The 26728-nt window shown below is 40.4% G+C and overlaps 1 long non-coding RNA gene across 9 annotated transcripts in view; it reads left to right on the forward strand.

Moving 5' to 3' along the window:
* LOC111566325 (uncharacterized) overlaps positions 1-22483 on the forward strand; it is an 82617-nt gene extending 60134 nt beyond the window's left edge. For 6 of the 9 annotated variants that reach the window (XR_008603696.1, XR_008603695.1, XR_008603700.1 and 3 more), the window contains 3 exons: positions 1824-1964; positions 3491-3588; positions 10764-22483. This is a non-coding gene — a long non-coding RNA (uncharacterized LOC111566325). The remainder of the gene's footprint in view (positions 1-1823; positions 1965-3490; positions 3589-10763) is intronic. The other 3 variants (XR_004847086.2, XR_004847085.2, XR_008603697.1) reach the window with 3 other exon arrangements.
* The last annotated feature ends 4245 nt before the right edge of the window (positions 22484-26728 follow it).

Raw genomic sequence — 26728 nt, forward strand, 5'->3', positions numbered from 1 at the left:
CTCTCTCTCCGTGTAAAATTTCAGCACTACGTGGTAAACTAGATGCAGCTGCTTTATTTTATTTTTTTTTGTGTATTTCCTCTCCAGTTGAAGAATGGTTGCTACAGAGAGGTTTGGCATCCAGGCATCAGTGATGCTAACCATGCATAATGAGGGCAATTGTGACAATGAACTACGACTGATTCCAAAGTAAAAGACTGAACTACATATAATACAGCTGTCAAATAGATGAATTAGTGGTGCGAAATGAATGTGTAGCTTATGCCACTTGTTCCTATCTGAGAACATTAGGAAGGTAATCTGTTTCATGTCTAAGCCTGTGTTAATTTGACAGCTAGACAATTAATAAGCTTATAAAACACACACATCAGAAGCAGGGCTCTTATGTAATACAATGCAATCATTACAATTATATGCAAATGTTTAGTGTGTTTACCAACTGTAAAATGGTGAGTAGAAATGTATCGTCCCGATGCTGTGCTCTTACGATTTAACCAGACCGATCCTTTAGATTTCTCTATCATCTTCCTCTGCACTGCAGTTTGTGATTTCAGCGGTGCCAACCCCCTGTGTAGTCCAGCCTGTACCCAGGCTTATTAAACTGGGCTCCTTGTCATTCTTCCCAGTGGTTGCTCCACTGTCAACTTAAGCTCCTAAAATACTCAGCTCTCTGGCTGTTGTTACAGAATTTACCAAATGTGATGTAACTAACAAGAGTATGGCTGAGCAGCCAATGTACAGCAGGAAAGAGAAAAGCCCCGCCTATCCTCATATCTAATGCATATTCATCTTTTGATGCATTGCAATTTGCCCCTGTGGATGGTTCTTAAAAAGATGTCTTTTTTTTCTTTTTCATTTATTATCCATGCCTTACATAACAGTTATTTTGACAGCTTCTGATGAGCCAGTTTTTGGGATACTTCTGTGCTCTCCCATGAGCTGGTAAGCTCAGGAGGTAACCATATGACTGAAAATGATTATTTCACATGAAAAAAAATAAACAACAAACTAAGAGCGAAAGTTTTTTCGTTATGGCCTGCAGCATTTATTGTGGCACGTTGCAATGCAAAAGGAAAATAAATAATATTTTGAAAGTCCATATCTTTCAAAATTCATACTTTCAAGGTTTTTTTGGGAGTTAGAGTAGGTTGTGTGGGGTGAGCAGACCTTTGAAGATCTTTCAACTCCAGCAAGCTCCAGGCCTATGAGATGCACTGCCATCCTTTTAAGGGAATGACCATAACTTTGGTCCCCTTGCTTCTAATCCCTTCTCCAGACCCTTGTCATCAGAGATCAACCAGTCTGAGCCTTAATGTCCTCCACTCGCTGGCAAGGGCAGCTGGTAGCTTTCATGTATGTGAAGAACCATATGAATATGCTTCAATCTGCACATTGGAGCAAGAACTGATGCATGTATCTTCATCTGTCTTTCTGAACAGTTTCACAGTACACGGTCTTTGAGAAATTATCAGTTACATTTTAGAGCCTCTGCATAATGATTCACATTTTACAGAATGCATTTGAAGTGTTTGCTAGCAAATGTTGAAAAGGCTTTGATCATGAGTCCTAAAGAGCACATTGCCTTAGATTTTACAAAAACCGTGCAAAGAGATCCTAAATGCCTGTTGTCTTTGCCGTCTCTCAAAACTATCACCTTTCATTAGAAACAATTCAGTTCTGTTGTGAGATGCGCATTTTTGTTTTGTACAATTTCTCAAATCTCTGTCGTTTGAGGTTGAACTTAAAAAGGGATCACATTGATCACTGTCCAGGGTGTTTCAAAGCAGTGAGTAATCGTGAGTGTTTAATTTTATCTGTTGCAGTATGCATTGCAAGGCGGCTGCGTAATCAAGCCTGTGAACTCGACATCTGAAGGAAGGATTCTGTTTCTGATCACATCCCTATTGAAGTCCGTCCATTCGCTGAACATGGATGCATTCACATGCTCATGCTTGCACTCGCTGGTACGTGGCCTTCAAATTAATATGTACTGGACATGGTGCTGTGTGTGTTTTTCAATCGATACCCAATGTTTGTTGCAGTAGTAACAGAGGTCCGACCAGTCACATTGCTGAAGGCTGTAAGTGAGGGTGCATGGCAGTCTCGCTGTTAACCTCCGGCGTTAGAAGATCACCCCAGGGCCTAGCTCTACAATGATGGATTGGTGGGGAACGGGGCCCCACGCACAACCCAGGAATTCCCCTTGGGCCTTTTCAATTACAGTTAGACCAAGCTTTACGCTGTGATGATATGTTGCATTAACGCTGTGACATTAATGGAGGGAACAAATGTGATTTGGTGTGGTGTTGACCCTAAAGAGCATGAAATAGACAAAAGCACCGACATGGCACTGAGGCAACAGGAAGAAATGCAAGGTACTTGTTGGTGCTTTATTTATTCACAGTCATCAATAAAATAATCCCGGCAGAACAAAGAGTCATTTAGGTCCTTCTGAAGAAAAAAAAACTATTGATGGAAATAGTTTATCAGTAGCCACTTTCTAAAGGGGGCATGAGAGAGAGTAATTATCCACTAGTGCAGCTTTGAGGAGCCCAGGTAATGGATTGAAGAGTGGCAAAGGGAAAGTGATAGACAGTCCCTTTATCTTTTTGATAATCAATAAGACAGCTTAGTGTTGTATTGGATGTATACTGTGATATGGTAATTAGGTGTACATTGTGTGTGCGCGTGTCCACGTAGGTGTGTGCTAAAGCACTTGTGCACATTTAACATCAAAAACTGCTGCGGTAATTTTTGTCCCAGGATCAGTACTGCAGCAGTGTCACTGCTGACTGAAGCTTGTGAAGTTTGCACCTATCTACAGATGACTTTCAAAAAGAACAAGGCAGAACTGATGGCATTTATTTCAGTCTGCAGGGAATAATCCTGTTTTCAAGGTATCTGGAAGAGGCGAGGGATCAAAAATCCACCTCCTATGTAACAAAAGAGTGTGCCACATAGTTCCTTCACATCCATTATTAAAGTGGAATATGGCTGAGGTAATTAGCACTTGTCCTCAGCTTCATCTCCAGTATCTTACAGTATGTTCTGATGCTGTTGTGAATGCCATAGCATTCCTTCAGTTATGTAATTGACAGAATTATGCAATCCATCTGTGTATCTGGGGTATGTCTCAGGAAAAATAATCTGCAGCAAAAAGAACATATTCCCATGGAAATACAGTGCCTTCCACGTCACAAATACACAATCCCAAACCTGCTTTAATACACATCGGGTTAATAATACCCAAACAAAATCTGACTTGTGAAAACAGTTGTGTGTGGCATTGAAGAAAAATGATTTACTGTAGAAATTGTGATGCTTGTGTTTTGTGAAACTGTAGAGTATTTAAAACTTTTAACGGCAGCAAAAAAAAAAAAGGAAGCTACGATGAATCACAAAAACTATGCATGGACTGTATTTGACTGGTATTAACAACACTTGATCAAATACATCATTAACTATGCTCTGTACCATTAACTCGATTCAGAACATGCCACGGAGGGGCCATGAATAATGCCTGAGGAGCCTAAGAGAGAATAACAGAGATATCACCACCTCTCCTGCTTATTACCACCTAGCTGTACTGTAAGTACCGAACTGTGCTTTCTTCTGCATGTGTTTTGAGATGTTGTAAATTGACTTCCTTTTATCAACACATTAAGTAAAGATACCAACAAGTTACATACAAAACATTGTAAACAGATCAAGAGCCAACATAGACTGTTGGTAATACACACATGTTGAACAAGCTGCGAGGGGCAGCGCAAAGTGGCTGATATAATTATCTACTTAGATATTATTATTCATCTCTATTATAGAATAGGCTTTACTTTTATTGCATGGTCTAAGTCCATCATATCATATCACATCATCTCATCTCACATCACCTCATCTCATCTCATAATTTATGCAGGACTCACTGAGCAAAGATGAGGCTAATAAATGTCTTTTATTGTTCTCTGTAAAAGCCAGATGTTGTGGGTGGAGTCGTAGTGTGTGTGTGTGTGTGTCCTCCTAAGTTAAAATGAAACCTAGGCCACAGCAGCATGCAGGACTGAAGTCCTCGTGTATTCTAGCTCACAGATCACAGAAGTGACGAAAGGCTGCTCTTTGATCATTCCCATTTCTAAAATAATTTCCTTTGAACATTTCAAGTCACTTGTGCTTTTATTTATAAAGCCTATTTAGACAATCAAGGAGTAGAAAATAATTAGGCTCACACTCACACGAGTGTGGACATGTATTCCCTTTCAATCAGTTAAAACCAGCTCTGTTAATTAAAGTTCTGAGCTGTTACTCTGCCCAAATAATTTTCTTATTAGCTGCTGCATTCCTCAGATCTGTTGTCAGCAGAGCATATTTTCTTTTGGTTTCTCCTTTCTGTTTTTTTTTCTCACAGAAATCCCACTGACCCATATAGTTGATCTCATTTTTGAAGTGTATAATATAGATTCCGAGTTAAGAGAACGGAGGCTCTATTATTAGTCCCATTTGAGGTGCACAGCCTCCATCTAGGTACTACTGTGTGTTGCTGAATTCCCTGAGTGAAGGCATTACCATCTCATTTGGGTAAGGGTGAGATTAACTCATGCAACCAGGCTGTTTTATCACAGAGAATGTGAGGGAGCTGAGCTGTCGCTGCCGACTGTTTATACAGGCAGCTGAAGGTAGACACATTCCAGATACATTTCACAAACATCACACATGACAACTTGTGATGCCACCTTACTGATGTTTCCCTTGAAAGGTCTCTCGCTAACAACAACATTCTATTGATCCTCAGCACCATTTTAACAACCTCCTCACACCCTCTCACACATACACACCTGAGTGGGCAAGGATTGAAAATTTAGCAGTTAGCGACTAGCTTTGTCAACATATCCTCAGGTGTGGTTGTTAATTAAGCCCAGTCATTGGAGGCTTGGTCCAAGAGGAGTTCTGTGCAGGGAGAGAACGATGACAATCACTAGTGTAAGTAACAGCTCCTTCCTCAGTGTGGAATTAATATTCACTACTTACATTTTTGTCCTGATTAAAATGCTGTGGCACATGATGAGCAATCAAAACAAGAAATAAACTACTTGGATTAAAATTCTGCTTTTAATTGGGTAGATGAAAGGAGCAATTAGTTGCAGTTGAGTTAAGCCTTTTTTTTCTCCTCAGCTGATCCTCATTTATGAAAAAAAGGTTAAAATGATAATCATAACAATAATGCATTTAATCATACCTCAGTATTTTATTCATTTTTAGCCTTTTTTTGTTCTTAATAGTAATAAATATAATTTAATTCACTTTTACAAGCATCATACAGTATATTGAACCCCTGCACTGATTTGTTTGATTGTGTTGGATTGTACAGATGAACTTCATAAAGTGCGTATTCCTGTTAATTATGGTGATGGTTTGCCCTGTAGTTGTGTTATATAATGAGACTATAGAGGTCAGAGGGTCAAATCCACAAGTAGGCTTACTTTTTTAGATTTTAACAAAGACATATTATGCTAATTTCCAGCTCTATATTTTATTCTGGGACTTCACTAAAGGAGCTTTGCATGATTCACAGTTTAAAAAGAAATTCATGTCATACTGCCTGTTATTCAGCGCCTCAGTTAAGCTTCTGTGTGAAACTGGAACTATTAGCTCCAGGCTGTTTCAAGCCCAACTCCCTAAAAACCTTTTTTTTCCCTCCCGATTGGCCAGCTTCCGGAAACCTAGCAAGCAGTAGTCAGTGCTTGTGAGGTCCCCCCTATCTTCCTGCTGGTGTGGAGGTTCCAAAAGCAAACTATGAGCACACTAAGTGGCATCATTTCTTGTTCTTGATTGGAAATGACAACTTCTCAAATCCATCTGTACATGTTTAAGCCCAAGTGGGGCTTGGACACGTACATCCCCAGCAAAAGCAGTTATAGCTGTGGTTTCTATTTGGTAAATATTATGCCCATTACATTTACTGTGTAACACAATGGTGGATTTAATTTTTCAAACCGAAGTTAATATAAATACTTTCTGTGTGGGCGTCCTCAGCGGTTAAGGTGCATAAAACATGAGAGCAAATGCCTCCAAAGTTCATCTCTTTGCTCGCATTTTCCCTCCCCAGTGTCGTTATAGCAAATACTAAAAAATACTTTTAAAAATGTTTGCTAAAATGCAGACTGATGTAGAAAACATCTACAGTCAGGGAATACCAAACCAGCCTAGCTACTAAAATGTTATTCTGATATCACCAAACATCTTTATAGTTTTCCTTTGCACCATCAGTTGTCTGTAATTTACATAACATTACATGTGTATTAAAAATCAATAATACAACTTGGGTATTTTACAAGAAAGTGCGGATATATTTACCAAGAAGACTGCAGTTTGTGGGCGTGCTGTGTCTGGACCAGACGACCATATTAAGAATAAAGTTAAAAAAAAACAAAACATTGGAAACCTAGTGTTGAGAGCCCTCTGAAGCCTGTGCTTTTGGCTCACTGGGATTACTTTAACATATGTTTACCTCATTATTTGAAATTTTGGCAGCATTTATTACGAACATCTACTATTATGTAAAAGACAGAAAGTAAGGAAAAGCACAATATGTTCCCATTAAAGTTATACTCACTCAGTTGCCAGTTTATTGGGTACATCCAACTAAAACTAGCAGGCAAAACTAATGCAATAGTAAAACTTTAGTGTGTTTGAAGTGAGGGTTGTATGAGATGCTTCTTCATAGTCGGTGTATTACGTACAGTAGATCACAGTCAGCATACAGTTTGGACAAGCAGACAGGAGGAACAGCACGGAGGCAAAGCACTGTACTGCTGTGGAAGGAGGTCAACAGCAAAACATGTAGTCTCGTTAAAGAGCAACACCTAAAAAAAACATTTATACCAGTTTAAGAGTATGCTATATTTAGAATATCATCACTGTTTTCCCCTCAGGCAGTCCTTTGTGATGGGTATGTACTGTAGGTAACCCTCTGACTGTGAATGAGCACTCCATACAGCCTCACTTCACAAGAATCAAAGTCCATCTATTACCATTTTCACACTATAGAGACATATAATAAATTGATGTTAATGCAGTATAATTACACTATAAACAGATAAAAGAAAAAAACGTTAATTTGAGTACACAATTTGCCTGCAGTCGTAACTTCTCATGAAGACAGTTTTAAGGACAGTAGTCATTCTTACAACTGTGTGTCATTACATTGTCAGTCATTCTGTGCTTTTTTTTTAGCCACCACTTATGAGAGTTTGTTGGCAGATACAGCAATAAACACTTCTATCTGCTAACAACTACATTATATTGTGGTGATCAGAATGTATTGCATGTGTAACTGCTGCTTATGAATTCTTAACAGGAGACATAAAATGCTACCAGTGTAACTATATGGTCAGTGCGGAAGCTGTAGTTTGTGGTGGTGGTGTCCCTAAGATTTAGTTCATCTAGCTTGATATAGATGTGGTGGGTGAAATGTACTTTTCAGTCTAATTCGATACAACTCAACAGCACCACTGCCTCTCAAAGCACCATAAATATTGAATCATTTCTCTCAAAACACTCAACATTATAACCTCCTTGAAGGTAGAATACCATCTGTGGTAGCAGTTTAAAATAAATCAACTCAGTGTAACTGACAAACTTGCAACTGAATATACATTGCTCAGTTTGTTTTCTTTTGAAATAATAAAAAAAATCCAGGTTTAATGAGAAGTCCTCATTTCTCAGAGATCTGAAGAGAGATAAGTGGCACCTCTTCTCAGTGTCTCTCTACCTACTTGTTAGCCTCCACGCTTGCTCAATCAATATATGTTAGATCTATGTTTGTTTTCATTACATTTGTGGGCCATGGGACACTCATTCTGTGGCCAGATGAGCTGAGTGATGTGCTAGCTGTTGGAGTCTGAGGAGCAGGGCTGCATTGCATTGTTAAAGGATATGTTTCCTGTTGTGAAAAGGGGGCGAGATGACCGTCAGTGCTGTTCTGTTATTGCACCGACCTTACTCATCAATCAGAAATCAAAGCTTTGGCAGTTGCCAACATTAAAGGGCTGCTTCTGGCGTGTCTTGTGCCTCTTTCTGCAGAGCATATTAATATACTGTAGGTCACAAGCAGGCTGATCACTGATCATGCAGGGAGGGATGGTACTCCTGAGCCACACCAGGCACAGCTCTAGTCAAAATTCATATACAGTCATCAAATACAGTGCAGCAGTGGACTGAAATGACTGCAGTAGTGACACATTTTTCAAATCAACCAGGAATTTACAGTTGAATTTTAAGGAAACAAGACGCAGATAGTAAGAAGTAAACATAAGTTTAACTGAAACCCGCTAATAATAAAGAAAAGAATAACTCTGCTTCTCATTGTTAAGTTTGCATGTACAAAGAAATTATTTGTTCCAAGAGCGAAGCTTCACTTATTGTTAGTTGACTGTTTGCATGCTGCCTAAAGGCCTTCAGACATTTTTATTCCAGGCTGATTTGGAGTTTCAACTTCAGAAATAAACTTCACATAAAAAAAAGAAAAATCTAATAAAAGTACCAAAATGTCACAGCTGCCAGTTGCCGGCTGCGTCAAGGAAAAAAAACTTTTCATCCTTACTTCATTCATCTGCATTTAGGTGTGTTCACTGTGTTTTTCTCCGCCCCTTTTGGGATTTTGACTCAGGCAAGATGTCTGTTTATCTGAACAACCGGCAGAACTTCAGCTGAGCCTTCTTTGCATTCAAATTGTGTCTGTAAAATCTCATGGAAGTCAGAGTTAACGATAAAGCTAGCTGCTGTAACTCTTTGATGTGCTGCTTTAACCACACATTAATAATCACATTAAGCTGAATGTAATTTGTACCCAACATTACTTAATTATTACAAGTAATTACCTTTTTTTGTTACAGACTCTTGAGTGCCTGCTCATCATTTTTAATTTTAGTCCATTTTTGAGCATTAGATGTATCACTTACACTGTGGTGGGAAATTGGACATGCTTTGAAATTAAAATTGTGCAACTTATTAGAATTTTTATTTAAAAATTACTACTTTTACAATAAGCCTGTCTGTTACTGTTACTGGTTGTGCTTATTATTACACCTAAACAGGCAAAGTCCATTCATCCTTCTGAAAACATGTGTGCCAGAAGATGTATTGCACATCGCTGGTTCACAGCACTGCCAGCGTCTAGCGCTGTTTTGCAAGGGGCGGCGTCTCTCAAAATTGAGATGGAACCACATAACAAATCCTCACAAAATACGTGCAACACAACATGCATGTTTCATGATGTCAGTGACAAGGCATTCTGAGTTGGCAGCATGTCTGGAACAGTGTAGTTTCTGCCTTTACCAGAGTATCTTAATTCCTGTGCGGAGACTGTGATTTAGTCTTTTTTTGTGTGTACCAGGACATGTTTATGGGCTAATAGGCCTTTGTTAGTAGTACTCTATTTATTTAATACAATTGTAGTGTGAACAGAAGGAATAATAAACAGGCTGACTAAACATACGATTCTTCTTTTGGGCTGAGAAAACCCTGTGTAAGGACACAAAAGGGGGACGTTTCCACTGCGGAAAGTAAATTCTTTTGAAGTGGAACTAATCATCTGAGGGATGGTTCTCGTTGTCCTAACAACGCAGCTGAATTGGAATGAGCCTTCTTTTTTGTGGAAGATATGTTTTCTTTTTTTCATTCAGAACTGATGATGATAGTAGTTTCACGCCCTGTCCACCCACATTGTCCGTCCAAACTTCTTTGCAGATAAGTCTTTACTTGGAGACGCCGAACACACGGCGGGTGACTCTTGGACTGTGACGTCAGCCTCTCTCCTCTGTCTCCCAGTCTTTCTCTCTTTTTAATACCGTTAGAATGAAAGGAGAATATCACAGCAAATCCTCGCCAATAACAGTTCTTTCTTAGTGTGAAAAGAGCACGACTCAGAACTACCCCCGTATCATAAAGTACCTTTTTGGCATAATATTGCTTCGCTTTTAAAAGTTTTGGTTGCTTTTAACAAAATTAGGATTTAAACTTGTATGTTTTATATTGATTTAAAAAACAAAAGCTATTTGAGTTGAATAAACACAGCAGCATTTTCAATCTTGAAATACTCCAATAGGTTTCCTTATTGTACTAATTCATTTGGGACATTAAGAAATGTTGTCCAAGCATTGGGCAATATATGGCTTTAATGCTTTTGATTCTTTTTTTTGATGTCACAAAATTTTATGTCACATTAAAACTGCCACTAAAGGACTATACAGAGTTGCTTTAGAACTATCAGATCTTTTTTGTTTCTGCTCCCATTTTTAATGTTGTTTTTATTGCTTCGAACAAATAGAAATCTGAATCATTGTTTTACTTGAATAGACTGAACATGGCTGGAGGTGTAATGGGTATTTTTCTAATCTCTCTGTGATGAAATTCAAATTAAAAACTAGCAGAAAAAAAGAGAAAATACAATCAATGACCTCTTTACATTTGCATGCTTCATACTCTGAATGTCAATCAAATCATATAAGTCTTAATTAAATCTTTACAGAGCAAATTAAGTTTCTGTTTGTTATGACGTGGCCAGACATTTATGATAAATTGAGTGAACTGTGCTTCCTGCAATTCAAATTACTATTTCTATTAGTGAGGTAGTAAAAATCTGCATTAAAGTGAAGGCCCGAGAGTGACTGTCATGCTCTCCTTATTAAAGGTAGTACACCGAGTAAGCAATTATTGACTGCAGTGACAAGATCTTGCAGTGATTCACTGCGACCTCTCCTTTGTCTCAGGTTGAAGGGATGTAGCAGTGTGCTCCAGCTTGTGTCCAGGGTCTCCTCATTTGCCTTCAGGGAATTGAAAAAAAGGTAACTGTGGCCTTCTGACCTCAGACTGAGAGAATTCCAATCTCTCACCATTCTAAATCTTTGTTTTCTCACAAGCTGTATAGTTTCGCCTCTCTTGAGTTATAAACTATTGGCCTTTCTGCTAGTCCTATAGTCATCCAACCGTTTTATTGTCTCAGTGGGGGTACAGAGTTCAGGCAGCAGTCATCGACCAAAACAGAGGTGAACTGTTTGGGGAAGCAGCTTGGCTACTTTGCGAACTTATCTGTCAGACCTGTGGAGGCTTTGAGGGAGCACAAAACAAACACAAGGTGGATTCTATCATTGCAAACTTGCTGTTGATTTTAGTGCACACGCAGACACACAAACAAAGCAAAGTTGTTGCTCTTGTTAAAAGTTTTTATATATCCACCTCTTGATCTAAAGTAAATAATGTGAAAGGCTGTCTTCACGATGTAGGAATATTATCAGAAATTAACAGTCAAATCCAATTGAACTACAAATTAAGATTAAACAGTCATCAGATGTTTTGGTCAGGCTCCAGAACTCATGAGTTATATATTTACTATTTATACTTATTCATAACTATATAAAAAAAAAAACTTCTGATGGCTCTATAAGACAACATTAGTCAAGATTTTTTCATAGACGCTTTATTAGTTGCAATTTTGCACATTTGCAATATTACAACAAAAGACACTAAAAAGAACGAGTTCCAGATTTAAATTCTGTTGTAAAAGAGTCAAAAAAAAAGTCTGAAATCAAACAGTTTTTCATCCTGCCATAACAGCAGCCTGTTGGCAGTTAAGTCATGAATGTAGCCACAGATTTGGCAAACAAATGAGACCCACTTTGAGGCTGTGTTGATAACTGTAGTGAAGTATTTGCATGAGCGAGAAGCAGGTGGCAGCCAAATGAACAAAGTTGTTCTCAGTCAAAAACAAATTCAGGCTCAGTCATAAATCTAAATGATGTTCAGTTAATGCTGCAGCTATTCACACAGCAATTAAAGTGAATTTAGGCTGCTAATACGAGATTTGGCAGCAGTGCGCTTGCTGTGATGTCACGTAGGGGCGGATCCCTGGTTGCAGTGACAAGAGAAGACAACTCTTTCTTCCATCCGAGCACAATAACAGCAGGGTTAGCTTTGACTTGTTTTTTAAAAGGGTGAAACAAACGTTGGGAGGATGAATCTGTTTTGTCTTGTCACTGTTTGCCTGCTGTATCCTGCATGCTCTCTGAATCCTCACTCGAACACACAATAATACTGACTGGAGCAGGTTAAGGCAGGACACGGCAGATAAGCTGTGACACATTTGAATGTAGGTCATTTTTGGTTCTTGTTGGTTTGAAGAAATTCTGTCCTTCTGAGGATGCAAACTTTGAATACTCAAGGAGCCTCTTTGCCTCTTCTTCTGCCAGCTAGAAATTGGCTCTTTTTAAACCATTCAGAGCACACTGTATTATAAACATGGATGAAGAGGCTGATGTCCTAGAAATTTTTAATTGTTTGCAATAGTAATGCCTGGGAAAACATTCTCTTGACAGGGTGGTTGATCAGTTATGTTGCATTATCTTCAGATCTTCCAAATGTCCCTTGGCTTGCTGGTATTTTTGTCATTTTTACATGCCATGCGGTAGCTGGTTGCCATTGTCATCACGGCAGACTGGGAGCCGGGGAGAGGACGCCAGCTCTGTGCCAGTTGGCTCAAGTAGTAAAAACACAAGGCAGACACAGCACAATTCTAATTTTCATCGTTCCAGACACAAGGTCACTTTTTTGGCACTGCAGTTTTTCTGTGTCCTTGTTAGTCAAAGACTGATTCCAAATACTATGTATGGATCCATAAACTACTCCCAGTCGACCACAACTCACACTTCATTTTGTGACATGTATATTTAACTGTGCTAACTGCAAGATTTAGTCCATATACAATATTAAAATGTTGATTTTCCTCTCAAAATAAGCAACAGCAACAAAAAAGATTGAAATCAGGTTATTCATACAAGGTTATGTAACACTTGGGTGAGCCAGGGCCACTCTGGTGATCAAGTTTACAGGAATAGCACAACTCTATTATTAGGACGTAAGCCACCATCAGAAATGGTAAACAGATAATTGCAAATCTTGTAATATTCATTTTCTTCTAGAATTATATAACACCATATGTGCAGAAAGAAGTAATGTTGGTTCACTAGAGGCTTGTCGAGATTTCTTTATTTAATGATTTGGCCCTCATGTCCCAATTCTGCTAAAACACACACACACACACACACACACACACACACACACACACACACACACACACACAGAAATGCTGCTTTCTTCTTTGCTACGCTACTTTCACTGTAGCTTACACCAAATAAAAAAAAATGTGTGTACCTTGGATTATTATATAGCTTTATCAGTTTTCATGCCGCTCCTAAGCCTGTGGATCTATTCTCCTGGTGGTGCTTTGCTTAGTAGACAATAGTCCTGCAAATATCGGGGGCCAAGTCATTATCTTCTGCTCAGCAGGTGTAGACATTATTGGAGTGCTGAACTAATGATATGTAATGAGCTCTCTGTGACACATGTCTAGCCACCCTTACTATCATGGGGCCCATTAATAGATAACAGCATCATAATTGGCTTCGTTGGGAAGCCAAACCCCAGCTTATAAATTTATCAAATAATATTTAAGTTGTGTTTGTACACTGTATGCAGTTTTACAATCTGTGTTTTCCGGCACTGAGCCAAATATGAGGGAGAAAAGTATATAACTCTTCCTTTCATGTATTTGTTGGTGCATTTGGTTTGTGCAGCAACATGGCCATGTTCACGTACTGATTCTATGCATGGTATACACACTGCTGACAAGTGCCCTTTCAAAGCGTGCACATGTACAATTGTCTGCAACTACTTTTCTTTTTTAAAACAAACATTATCCCGTGACTAACAGAGGGGAGAATCATCATTGTTAGTGTTTTCAGTGTGCTCAGTAAATTGAAAGCCCAGGACACAAATACATGGCTGTCTTAAAAATTTATATTGGAAATGGTTTTGATGTTGTACCCCACTGCAAACACTTTCAGCCTTCTGCAGGTCTCCTAGCAACAGCAAACAAAGGCAGGACCCATCTCAAGTTTCCCGTGGAGCGGCCAGTCCGGCGTGCCTTTGATCTTGACTGGGAAAATAGCTGAGTGGGCACTACTCACATTTGTCTTTCATTTACTCCAGCACCCCCACCCCCCTCCCAAAATGTTCACTGAAACAGCCAAATCTTCATCTGTCCCCAGCAACCAATACCCCTCTCGGATAATCAGCCATAGCGAGGGAAGTCATTGATGCACTGTTTAGTTAAAATTGGACGTTTTTGTTCTGGAGCATAGTTGGTACCTTTTAAGAGGATAACGTTTTGTGGTTCTTCAGTGCAGGAAAGCAAGAGAGTAAACCCAGAGAGTATTTTATCCTTTGTTTCCACTGTCTCAAAGTAGTCTTACTGCAGAATTTATCAACTGGTGCCTCAGGACTTTGAAGTGAAAACCTCGATGAACACATGAAGCATCCATGACTGCCTTTCCAAGTGTTTTTAACTTTTTTTGAACTTGGGCCAAACTGAAAACGTAATTTATACCATGAAAAAAGTCCCAATGCCAGAATGAAAACTGGGCATGGATCGGTTCTGATGTGGATTTTGAAAGTCACAGGGCTCCTATTTAACATTAAATATCTAGGCTGCTCACAGGAAAAATATTCAGCACTCCTTTCTGGGTGCTTGATAATGCTTTCGAAGTAAGTCCTAGGAGTGAAAATACAAATAATTCTCTCATTCTATCTGTAAACATGACCAAGGATAGATAGTGCAACGCATCTTAGGGCTATTGAATGTTATCTTACTCTGCTCTGCTCTGCTTTCATCCAAAACGGCTCAGGCAGCTCGGGAGATTAAACAAATTGAAGTGTTACACACTGTTTTGGTGTAATTTACTGTAATTGATGTTTCTATCTAGTGCCGAGGCCTTCTAAAGCAATTGCTTGTGTTTGTCGGATGGCATGCAGCCCAGTGGGGTGTATTGACAGAGGCTGTTGACTAATACTGCTATATTGGCATGTTTTAATGCTCTCCCATTGTTTGACTAACAGACTCCTCTGTAAAGCTAAAAGCACACCTTGCGCTCTCCAGAAAATGGAGATCAAAGTATATTTTATACTTTTTCTCACTCTGAGGCCACTACCTGGAAATAAATAAGTGTTCTGCTGATGTGTCAGTAGGTCAGCATGGTTTGTATTTCCTGGTTCTGTGATTCTAGTTACAATATGTGTTCAGTTCACATCTTACACCACTCGGCAAATTCTTCCCTCTCGGCCTGTAAACGTTTGTGTTGTTGACATCCTAGTGATTGTTGCTAGACCTTGAAATACAATAATCCTTTGCAGGAATAGCATGCACAGGACAGCAGTGAACAACCAAATATTTCCCAAAAACAATAATCTGGTGTTTTTCAGGATGAGTTGATTCCATATTCACAGATGAAAGAAATACTCAGATCTTTTAGATAAAGTGGTTACAACCTATTTTACAATAACAATGAATCATATTACAATGTGAAAACAGTCTGACAGTGTTAGCATGGTCACTCCAAGTAATGAAGTTACAGAGCATAATCATCTAAATTCATAGCTTCCTTCAGCATTACCGACCTTTTATAGGTGAACTCATGGTTTAGCTGTCTGATCAATAAATGTACTGTTTTGTCTCACTTTCACCACTATCATATCATCAGTTTTGGTCAAAACAGGCAGCAATTTTCAGTGAAAAAGCTCTACAAAACACTACTGTACACTATCTGCACTGCATCAAGTGACTGACAGACACAGTTAGCAACTATCAGGTGAACATAGTGGAAAATTTAGCAGCTAAAGAGCCAGATATTTCCCTCAGGAGTTGTTGGAGAACACAGTGGAGATCACAAACAGAAAAGGAAAGTGAATATTGAACATTTTCCTGGCAGCCAGAACCATGACTCCAAATAAATGCCTTACTGCTGGATGTGTAAATAACCAACTGTTTAATTTGTCATGTCACATTCATAGAAAAGTGAAAGGAAAAAAGTCTCACAAAGAACCAAAAAAGAAGTACAGCAAGGCTTTATTGTAGTATCAAAAGTTAAAGTAGAGAAATTAATCCTTTTGCTGTTGCATATATGATCACGTATCATAATAAATTATCATTTATATCGATACATTAATTTGTACAATATGCTTAGCAGCTCTCCTCATGCCCCTTGAGTGTTATCGTCAATGTGGATAGGATTTTATTCTACTATTTTATAAGATCATACATTACCAATCATAATCTAGTAATAACCGCTAACTATAGCTATAAAAAAATGTAGATACATAAAAGTACACCATTTCCCTCTGAAATTTATTGATATTGAGGTCTAGAAATAGAAATACACACACCTGAGTTTTACAATAGGAACATAAAAGTCAATCTTGTGCAGCAAAAGACAAATATGGTGAAATACATGAATTTAAAGCTCATATATATATAGTAAGTACACTGTGAGTTAAGATGGTTTTCCAAATCTGTTGTTGCCGAGGTCAAGAATGAACTTTCAAAACAGTGATGAGCATATTATATTCCACAAAGTTTAATGGTTTCCAGAGCTGTTTTGTTGCTACACACGGACTACTCCTGTGCATTGGGCCCCATGACTGCACCAATGTATTTTTGTTTTGTTTTTTGTATTTGAATACAATTTGACACTTTTGGTAAATACAGGCTTCAGGCCTGTCATAGTCCCTCTGTCCTCCAAACATATGTCTGTTCTGTGTGGAGTTTCAGACTAATGGCCCATTGGTTTAGTTAGAGCACAATGCTGCTAACATCCAGGTTGTGGATTTGATCCCTGTTCGCACCAATGGCTGTTTTTCCCACATTCTCCATGCAATGTCTCCTCACCGTCAATTAGAGGGCTTTTTTGCCGCCTACTCCTGCTTCTCTCATCTCCCTTTTCACAGCATCAGACATGTTGTTGTGTTCAAGGTGTTATTACCATGAGACAGAGCTCAATGCAGGGAAGGCAACGTATAATTCAGCATCATATACAGCATTTTATTGGTTCATATTTTATCATATGCATGTTTGTTTTGTTAACAATGCTGCAAAGTTACTTAAATTTACATATGTTTTTAAATGTGTAAAAAGCTGCATTTGTACATATATAAAACACGAAGCAGATTTGGTTTGTATGCATGAGTGCTTGAAATATAGTACAGGGCTCCCAAAAAAGTTATAACAGCCCTGCTTGTATGTGTTTGTTTCCTCAATCCTGTAAACTTACACTTTTTCACAAAATGCCAGCCACAATTTAGCAGATACATTACATTTCTGTACAGGTGCATGTAAACATGCAGCTTGCAATTAATCCAGAGATTGACAAACATCTTGCCTGACATTGTTATGTTCGCCGTATTCTCTGTCAGTGCTGTTTGTGTATTTTTCAGCAGTCTTTAGAGAGCGAGAAAAAAAAACATATTTCTTCTGTCATAGATGCTTGTTTATGAGGAACACTAGTGCTAGCTGGTTCCTATTTTAGTTTGTCAAAGCAAAGAAGCTGCAGAAGAGCAGATTTTTGCATGCCTTTAAGAGCCTTTCATGGAAGCAGCTCAGGTTTTCACATGCAAGAATTTTGGGGGTGGGAAAAACTGTTCCACCTCCTGCCTTCAGCTGGCTGTATCCTCCTTTGCATGTATTTTACACTCTGAGAAGTCACAATATTTAATGGTTTACAGTCACATTGCTCAGCACTCGACCTGATGCAGAAAGCAACCAGCTACTAGCTTGACAACAAAACAAAAGCTTGTGATCTGCTACAACACAACTGAAGTGCTCCAATAAACAGACCTTTACATTTCAAGCTCTCTTCTGACCTAGAAAGGCCAGAATAAGGTTCGCTTCTCTCACCTTCAAGAACTCTTTGCTAAACGAACATAGTTCTCCGGGGAAGAAAGGGAAAACATTTGAAGCAGATCTTTCTTCTTTCTCCCTTTCTTTCCCGAAACCCCATTTGAAACTATTTTAGCATATTTATATTTAGCACGTTTCTGATTCAGAATCCTGCGCAAAAAAATGCTGTTATGGCATCAAGTATCATCACATTACCACGACAAAAAATAAAGCATGTCTTCATCCTTGTCGGCACCAAGCCCCACACAGAGTTGTTCCCTTCTGATAACTGCATGTGCCATCTGACAACAATGTTGGGGTGGAGAATGTATTAATATCTTCCTGAGCCCTAAGCATGCACATTTACTGTCACCTTAATTAAGCCGTTTATATGCTTACCTAATATAGGTGTCCTAAGAGGTACTTCATACTGGAACCATTTCAGTGTTTCACCTAAGAAGGAAGAGAACCTCCTTTTCTATAAAAGTGCCATTTCAACATTTGCTCAATAAATTATATATGCCAATGTACCAATTTGCCCTCTTAGATTTTCATTTGCGGTGGATTTCTTTGCAATTCCTGCAATTAGGAAGGTATTAACATAGTTTGAGCTTAGAATTGCCCTATTGGACTACTTTTAAAAATACAGACCTTTTTTTTATATATAAAACTCAGACTGGTTAATGACAGTGTAAGTTGAAATGTGGTGAATTGTGGTACGTCTGAATAATTTTAAAAAATGACTAAATGTGGTGTACACTAAAGAGAGCACGATGAGCAGTAATACAGATTAACAAGATGAGCAGTGAACAAATGTTTTACACTAATTTGATGCCTCTGCTACCATTTAATACACTTTCAAATCATCATTTTAATTTGTGTTGACGTTACTTTGAATTTGAAGTGACTCAGGCAAGTTCTTCATCCAGGTTACGTTACTTCTTTAGTTCTTGCTGCCATCATGCAAACTATGTCTTAAAGCTGCAGTAGGCAGTAATCTGGAAAGCTCTGATCAACAAACAAACAACAACAACAAACAGCCCCTCAGCAGCTTCAATTACACAAAAGTAATCAGCCTTATATTCACTTCTAGCTTGTATCAGGTTTTGATCCCTCTGTTTGTCCCATTGCACCACACCTCCTATTTCCACTGTAGACTTGTTGCTTTTTATACTTTCTCAAATGATCTGCATGAAACGCCCTGTGACTGACATTTCAGGTTAGATTTTCCAAAGAACAAAGAGGAAGTGCAAAATTCTCTCTCAGACTACTTGAGTCACAATATCCTGACAGGGTATTATGGGAAAAATGCCTACCTGAGCTTTAAACAGTCCTTTCACCCAAATCATTGAACGGAAACGATGCTCTTGTTACACTGGTTCTTGAACAGACCTCTCAGTGAATATTTAAGAGAAAGACAGAAATCTCCAAATACTAAACAACAAAACCCCAACTTTCTGTATGTTTAGATTTATGTTAGTGAGAAAATAAGTAATTTGGTTGCACTGACCCATTAACTCAAATCCACTCACTGTATTTTGACCTCCTATTGTCCAGTTATATTTCTAGTTTTAGGTATTTTTGAGCACCAGTATTAATTTTTACACTGCTTTGGAAGAACCACGTGTTTCATGGTTGACTTCCTGCAGTCCCCTAAGCTACTTAAACGTTTCGCCTCATTTGCAGATCATTTGGCTCCACTCACACTACTACCAGTCTGCAAAAGAGCATGGCTTAATTTTCATCTGTGAAAGAGGATGTTTCAATGTGGAGGTGTTTCAGAAGTGTTTGTCTTATTTGAATTTTAAAAAGCCACCGACTCTCACTTACCTACAATTCTTCATTATAGAGTAAATCACCAAAGCAGCAGCTACAATTAAGTTTTGCATTTCATGTTTAACCTAACTTAAAACATAAGGGCTCTGAAAGACGCTAAATTCAAGTGTTGACGTGACATAAATCTGACAAAAGTTTCTCTTTAAACTGTTGGAAGCAAAAAAAATGCATCACAAGATTCATAGAAACTGACATAAGCGTTTCTTTAAATGTGCATTTAACATAGGATCTGTTGCGCTGCAGACTAAGCGTTAACATCAACCCTCAGGGGATTCAGTACGATGTGTATCAATGCAGTTTTCTGCATTTCGAGAGTTTTCGTGAATGTAGGCTACACCTGCACACACATAAGAGTACTACAGTTTTTCACGTATCACTGAGGTCTGCGCTATTTTTAACCTCTGAACATTTTTTTTCACCTCCAGTGCAATGCATTTGAGTTCTTTTTTCCATTTCAGAAGGTTTCCAATGGAATCTCAGGGTATATAAAGAATGTTTAAAGCTCGCATGCCTATTTAGAGTGATGCAAAGACATGTTACACCATCTCAATCTGTCAGCCTATATGCTATGTACACTTGGAAGAAGTCAGTGTCTGTTTGTGCCATATAGAATTATCACCTCTTAACTATATGACATTTCTGGAGAGAAAAAACAATCATGGCACAGACGGAGTGGGGGTGGGGTGGCATTTGTCAGTGCTCTCATTGGGGTTCAAAAGTAGAATGTAAAATGTCTGTCTTTGTCTGATCCAACACATTTTATTTTTGTAACTGAGAAATCTGTTCAGGGACCCCAACATTTTTTCCAACTGTCAGAGTGTCATTTGTCAGAAAAAAATAAAGTGAAACTGATATCCCACCCCCAGTCCTTCTGTATGTTGTGAGGTTATAGCTGTTTCCAGCACGCAAGGTGGGGGTGTGTGTGGCGTGCACACGTAAACACAGCAACCTGCCACCTCAAACACACGTGTCCTGGTCATCCTGCGGTGCAGAGAGCCGATCTCCCGGCTGCCTCTTTGACACTGTTGTGCCCTGTGGCTTCATCTTGACTTTCAAGAAGCCGAAACCATTTGACTAGAGAGCATTGTCCCCTCATGATTGAGATGTTAACCTTCAGGGCAACCCCTTGCTCTTTAGCGACTCATTTTTCCTCCCTCTCTTCCCCGTTCTCCTCCTCCTGCTTCTTCTTCTTCTTCCTTTTCCTTCTCCCCCTGGTTTCTCTTCGCCAGCAGCCTGCACAGTGAGGCCGTCGAGCCATTAGTGAGTCCCAACCCTGATAATGAAGCCACAGAGGTGGTCTGAGCTAGTGTGGCACAGGAGCTGGAGCACAGAAGGAAGGTAGATTAGGATAATTACCTGGCCATGGGAGCACAATGGAGAAAAAAAATGCCTCACTTCCTGCAGGCTTTGATTGGTGAAGGAGCACAGTACAATCAGGTGCGACCCCTGTGCGCTCAAAAAGGCGAGAATAAAAATTAGTTCCAATCATATTTGCTAATCAAAACGTGAAATGGTACATGTTGGATTTGATAGTAATTTCTCATTCTTTGTTTTTGCAGGTGTTCTCTGCATCCCTTACATGCATGTGTGTGTTATTTGTTGTTCATGTTGTTGTGGTTTGGGTCTCTCACACACGCTGTAAGGACGTCCTAAATATCCACGCTCACAGACACTTTGAAGAGCCTATGAGGTCAGGTTTTAAATTATGGTCTGATCCCACACCAGGCTTTCTCTCCCCACTCCTGTAAATCCATTTTCCACACAATGCATTTCAAATCAAAGCCGCGTCGCCATAACATGCCTTAGGAAACATTAAGCCATAGTGCGTTACTTTCATGTATGATAGCATAGCCCCTGTATGCTTTGATGTGCTCACTTTTTTTAATGCTTTATTAATAACAACACATTGGCTCCTTCTCACACCACCATCAGCTTCTGGTGCTCCCTTTCTCTCCTCCTGAGCTGCATCCCTCACTCTTTCCCAGCCAGTGCTGCTTCATCCCTCCCCAGCCCCTGAGTCTTGTCTCGGGATTGGCCTGCTTGTGTTTGGGAGGGGGATTAGAGGGAATGACATGGGCCTCAAGATGAAGAGAGTGACAAAGACCTATCAGAGGGCAGAGAGTACAGAGCGCTGCAACATCATTGGTTGCTGAGGAAATCAGACACGTCTTCATTTCTTGCAGCCATCCTTCTCCCAGTGCCCAGCTTTCATTTCCTTGCCTGGGGAGGGAAGCATGGAGAGGGTGGGGGATCAGGATTTGAGTTTCTGTTTGTGAGTTTAATTGTGTGTGCACATGTGTGTTTGCTTACATGTTGTGAGCAGCAAACACAGAAATACAGAGGGATGAGCATGTAGACACTGATAGCACTCACCTCCTCCAAAGCTGGCCAAAATACAAAGCAGCCCGCGCATTTCTGGAGCTGCCCTAGATGAACACTATGAATGGAAGCCTGATTCATAGACGTGCAAATCTACCTACTGATTCCTCTCATTATTTCAGCTTTATCACTGGATGTTTTTGCATTAGTGTTAACTGGCAAAACTATCCCAAAACATACAATGGCTGTTCAGTATTTGCTGATATTTTCTTTCTGACAAATTCAGTGTAATGTTGGCAATTTACCAGATCACTTAGCAGCTCGCCACAATCACGTGTGCACACTTGCACACAAACATCTGCTGATTTAATTTTCTGCTTTTGTGCTTTCTTTTTGTTCGTGTCCCTTTTTTGATGATTCCTCGCTCTTTCTGTTATGTGGTATTATTGAATCTTGTTTTTGTTGTTGATTTATCATTTCAGCCCACAACTTCTGCACCACAGTTTCTCAAGTCACTCAACTGCAATCTGTGGTTGTAAGAAAATAAATATATTAATATACGAAACAAGCTCATTTCTGTGTCTCTGATTCTTTCATTTCCAAATGCTCTTCGCTGACCTGCATGTGTTACATGTGTCAGACGTAGCATACTAGCATGTATGGGCTCACACCAATTATTCAGTGTTATGCAATGTTTTATATACAGATTTGACAGCAGTCTGCAGTGGAAGCCCTTCCTAAAGCTTACAGTATGGAGGCAGAGCCTGTTGAGTTTGTTGTGCACCAGACTGTTCTCAGTGTTTGCCTGCTTGTTAGGATGCAGCCAGTTGACTCTGGCTGTGTCCACAGTGATATGACTGGGAGCAGTGGGGCTGGGCCCCAGCCGACTCTCTCCTCCTCGCCCATAATAGATCTGCGTGGTCTGAAGACCCTCTGGGGGCACCTGGCTCCCCTCCCTGCCATCTCTGGCTGAATCGATCGCCGAGACCATCCCAACGCGGAGACCAGGGGTCATCTTCAAAGGCCTCCTGCCCACTTCCTGCCACCTGGTGTTCCATTTCGGACGAAGGGTATGTTGCCTTTCCCTTCGCTCCGCCCTCCGTTGCCCTTCTGCAAACAGGTTAAGGACATGGAGCCGGCACAGCTCCTCCCTGAGATCTCCTTCAGCCTTCTCCCCAGCCGCCCACATGCAGAGAGAGGGTAAGAGATCAGTCCCACCCAAACATCACACAATCGCACCACCGTTTGATGTGAAAATCTGCTTTTGATTTAATTATGGCCCAAGAATGCACATCACTCTACATTGAAGCAATTTGGCAATTTTTGGTTGGGGTTACAATTTCATTTTTGTGGACAGCCAAGTCTCCAGTGAACTTATATCTCTAATCTGGATTTCATATAATGCATCAATGCAAAAAAAATCACCACCACCAACAAACATTGTTTCTTGCAAACAATTTAATCGTATCATAATTTGTGTAAATCTTTCCCACATTTTCACAAATCCAGTTAATTAGGGTAATTGCCTGTTATATTGGAGCATTAAATTAAGTGAACTTTTTGGCTCTCGCTTGAAACATGTTTCATTATTAACTGGTCAGCAGATCTGCTATGGAATGAATATCTCTCTCTCCTTCTCTGTTGGTCAAGTAACAAATGGCAGGGCTATCGAACACACATTTTTATCTCCATCAGGGCTGTCGGACAATTAGCTCCAAGAATACATATTAATCAATCGAGATTTTTGAATCCGTTTATTAAGCCCAGCCATTTTTTCCCTCCAATACATTAGCAGATCTCGGTATGTCCGCTACTCTTGTGAACAGGGATGAGAAGGAGAAAGAGGGAGAGGAAATAAAGGTCTGATGAGTTTGGCAAAGGGAGGATGGAGGCTGAGACAGATGGCATGAAGTCTGCAGCACTCTGGCGTGGCTCGCCTGGTGCTAAAATCCTCCTCTCTCACATTCCAACAAATCCTACCAGGAGGCTGGGGAGTCTGTCACACCACTCCAAGGATCCACACAGCTCTCCTCACCCCCCCTCTCCCCCAACCACCGTCTCTCTCCCCCCTTTTCCTCAGGCTGCAGCCGAGCCTCTGACCACTCTGTATCACGTTTCTGCCATTTATCCCCCATGTATGTATACATTCACACATAAACATGTATAGAGATGGGTCACTTGGACCTTTGCAGACCTGGTGAGATAAGCAGCACCGGGGGAGGTACAGATAAGAAGGGAGGCCATCTGACTGCTCTTATGGAGAAAGGAACCAGGAGGATGGGAGGGGAGGGGTGTGGGGGGCACGATTGAAAGAGGTGGCCTTTACTGTCATTCCAGTGTAAAAGTCTTATTCGCTAAACACTGTGCCAAATCGTGAGGGGAAAGACTTTACAATCCATTTCTATCAGAGGAGGAAAACATAAGAAGCTTTTTTGATTAGTTTCACCACAGCCTGCATCAGCCCGTGGCCTTGAACAGAAGCAGCGCGGCCCAATCTCAGTCCAAACATACGCTGCTCGTGCCCATATTTCCAGGCTTCCTGTGGCTCCTACAATCCAAAGTGGACAGTAAGTGTGAGCGCGATTACACACATAGCACAAAACCAACAACTGGATCACGGGCTCCACACGACATCTTCATCTCCGGATACTGTACTATCGGATAGCCTTTGAATTTTTGAAGCATGCTTTCTTTCACCGTCTCAAAGTGGTTCATCTAATAAGAACAATCTAATTTATTTTACACTATGCTCTCTCCCCATGTCTCTTTCTCGCTGTCTTTCTGCCTGCCTTCTGTTTGTTCTAATGAATGACTTCTGAGATGAGGTGCTGCTGTGAGGAGGTCACACAGGGCTTCGGAATCACATTACTGTTAATGATAATAAAAAGAGCAATCTGTGCTAAACCTCTTGGATGTTTTGCTTTCCCTCCCCATATGGAGTGAATGTTTCATCTGCTATTGTTTTGAATATTGTCACATGTTTGAAAGCCTATGCAATTAAAATGCATACTAAATATCTGGTGTTTTTATGCAAGCATTGTGTATTGTCAAAAAGAAAGGGTGCTCTGTTTAAAAAAAAAAAAAAAAAGGTTTACAGTGGTGCACCATCTGGGTTGCAAAGTACAACACCAAGCACAACACCAGGCATACCTTAGCAACATGGTGCAGCATGAGAAAATACATTCCCAGTTTTAACAGTTGAAGTGCACAACAAATGGCAAAAACACTTAAATTACTAACACAACTTCTGGCAAGTGACAAAGAGTTATGCAGCACCTGGGCTTTGCTGATGTGGTTTTACATTTTAACAGACAAAAGGTTACATTCTCAGCTTTTTGGGGTCAAACTGTGTGTTTAACATCATTTAAATAAATTGAATGGGATCTGTGCTGTCGAAGCATGAGTGACATTTTTTCTGATTATATAACATTTAAGTTCAATTGCAGTATAATTGCAGTGGAAAAACTCACTTCAAAACAGCCTCTGAAAAAGTTTTGAGCCACAAAAACGCGAACATATTTTGTCACCCAGCAGCCCCAGACGACTATGAACAAGTTTCATCTTGTGTGCAGGCTTTATCAGCAGTGGTGCAGGTCATCATAGCAGAATCTGCTCGCCATCAAAAGGGTTTGCTGTGGCTGTTTGTATATGACATTCACAGGCAGATCATCTGTGACTTTCCTTCCCATCGCTGCAGAGACAGAGTTGCTGGCTGTCCTTCCTACGTGGGGCAGGGCAGCGTGGTGTCCCCAGGCTCGTTGGCACCGCAGCTGTCACCCACAGGATGGGAAAGTAGCAGGGTCGATGGCTCCACGGCGTGGCTTCTGGCAGCGTCTCTGCCTTCCTGGCCCGGTGAAAGGGCAGGGACAGGGAGCTCTGTCTCTCAGTGCATTGATCGAGGGCCAGCCCTCCATTAGCCACCGTCAGAGCTAAAGGTCAGCTAAGGCCAACGGATGGGCCCTGCATGCGCATCCTATGGAGTGACTCATTCTTGTAGCCAGGGAAGTGAGTCCTTGTCACTTTGGTCTGCACTGCCCCCTGCTCCTGAGTGCCACATGATGATGGCCGTTCCTCTCAGAATAGTTGATCCCTCCCTGATGGGTTGATGAATCCTGCTCAGCCACCCCACCCCCCCCTTTTTTAGTTTGATGTCAGCTACATTATGCGTTATTGTTGCTTTTAGAGATATTACCATCTCCTGTCAAATTAAACGAGCCTTCCTTCTAATTTCCCCAACAGAAATTGCTTAATAAATGAGCAGGCCCTGATTTGCACTGATGATCACACAGCAACACAATTGCATCAAATTGCTCACCGAGAGATGGTGCACCGCATCGTGCTCATCACTGAGTGGCAACTGCCTGGTGTGGTTTACATTAATGCAGCCCGGCTGTGAAAGGGGATAATTGTGGTGCTAAATGCTGTGGAGGCTGACAGGATCCATTTCTTGACTTGTCAAGGGCAGCAGCGATAGAGTGGGTCATGCCGGGGTCTGTGCACACAGAGGCAGACGAACTTATCTCCACCAACATGCATGCACACATGTGGGCACATGAACACACACACACACACACGCACACAGGCAGACAAAATCAGACACACTCCACATAGAGATGATTGTCTCCTGCCTCTGTCAGGTTGTGTGTGTGTGTTTTTTCTCCAGCCATAGAGACCTCATCCTGGGAAATTGAGCAATTTCTGATTGAAAATAGTGCCGGTAATTAGAGCACTCACTATTTGTAACCACTTGGCATTGCATTAGTATGCAAAGCTGGCAGCTCGCTTATCTTGGGGAAAACGTTTGTTTCCTTAATTGCC

Source organism: Amphiprion ocellaris, chromosome 13 (assembly GCF_022539595.1).
Source record: "Amphiprion ocellaris isolate individual 3 ecotype Okinawa chromosome 13, ASM2253959v1, whole genome shotgun sequence".
Classification (NCBI taxonomy): Eukaryota; Metazoa; Chordata; class Actinopteri; family Pomacentridae; genus Amphiprion; species Amphiprion ocellaris.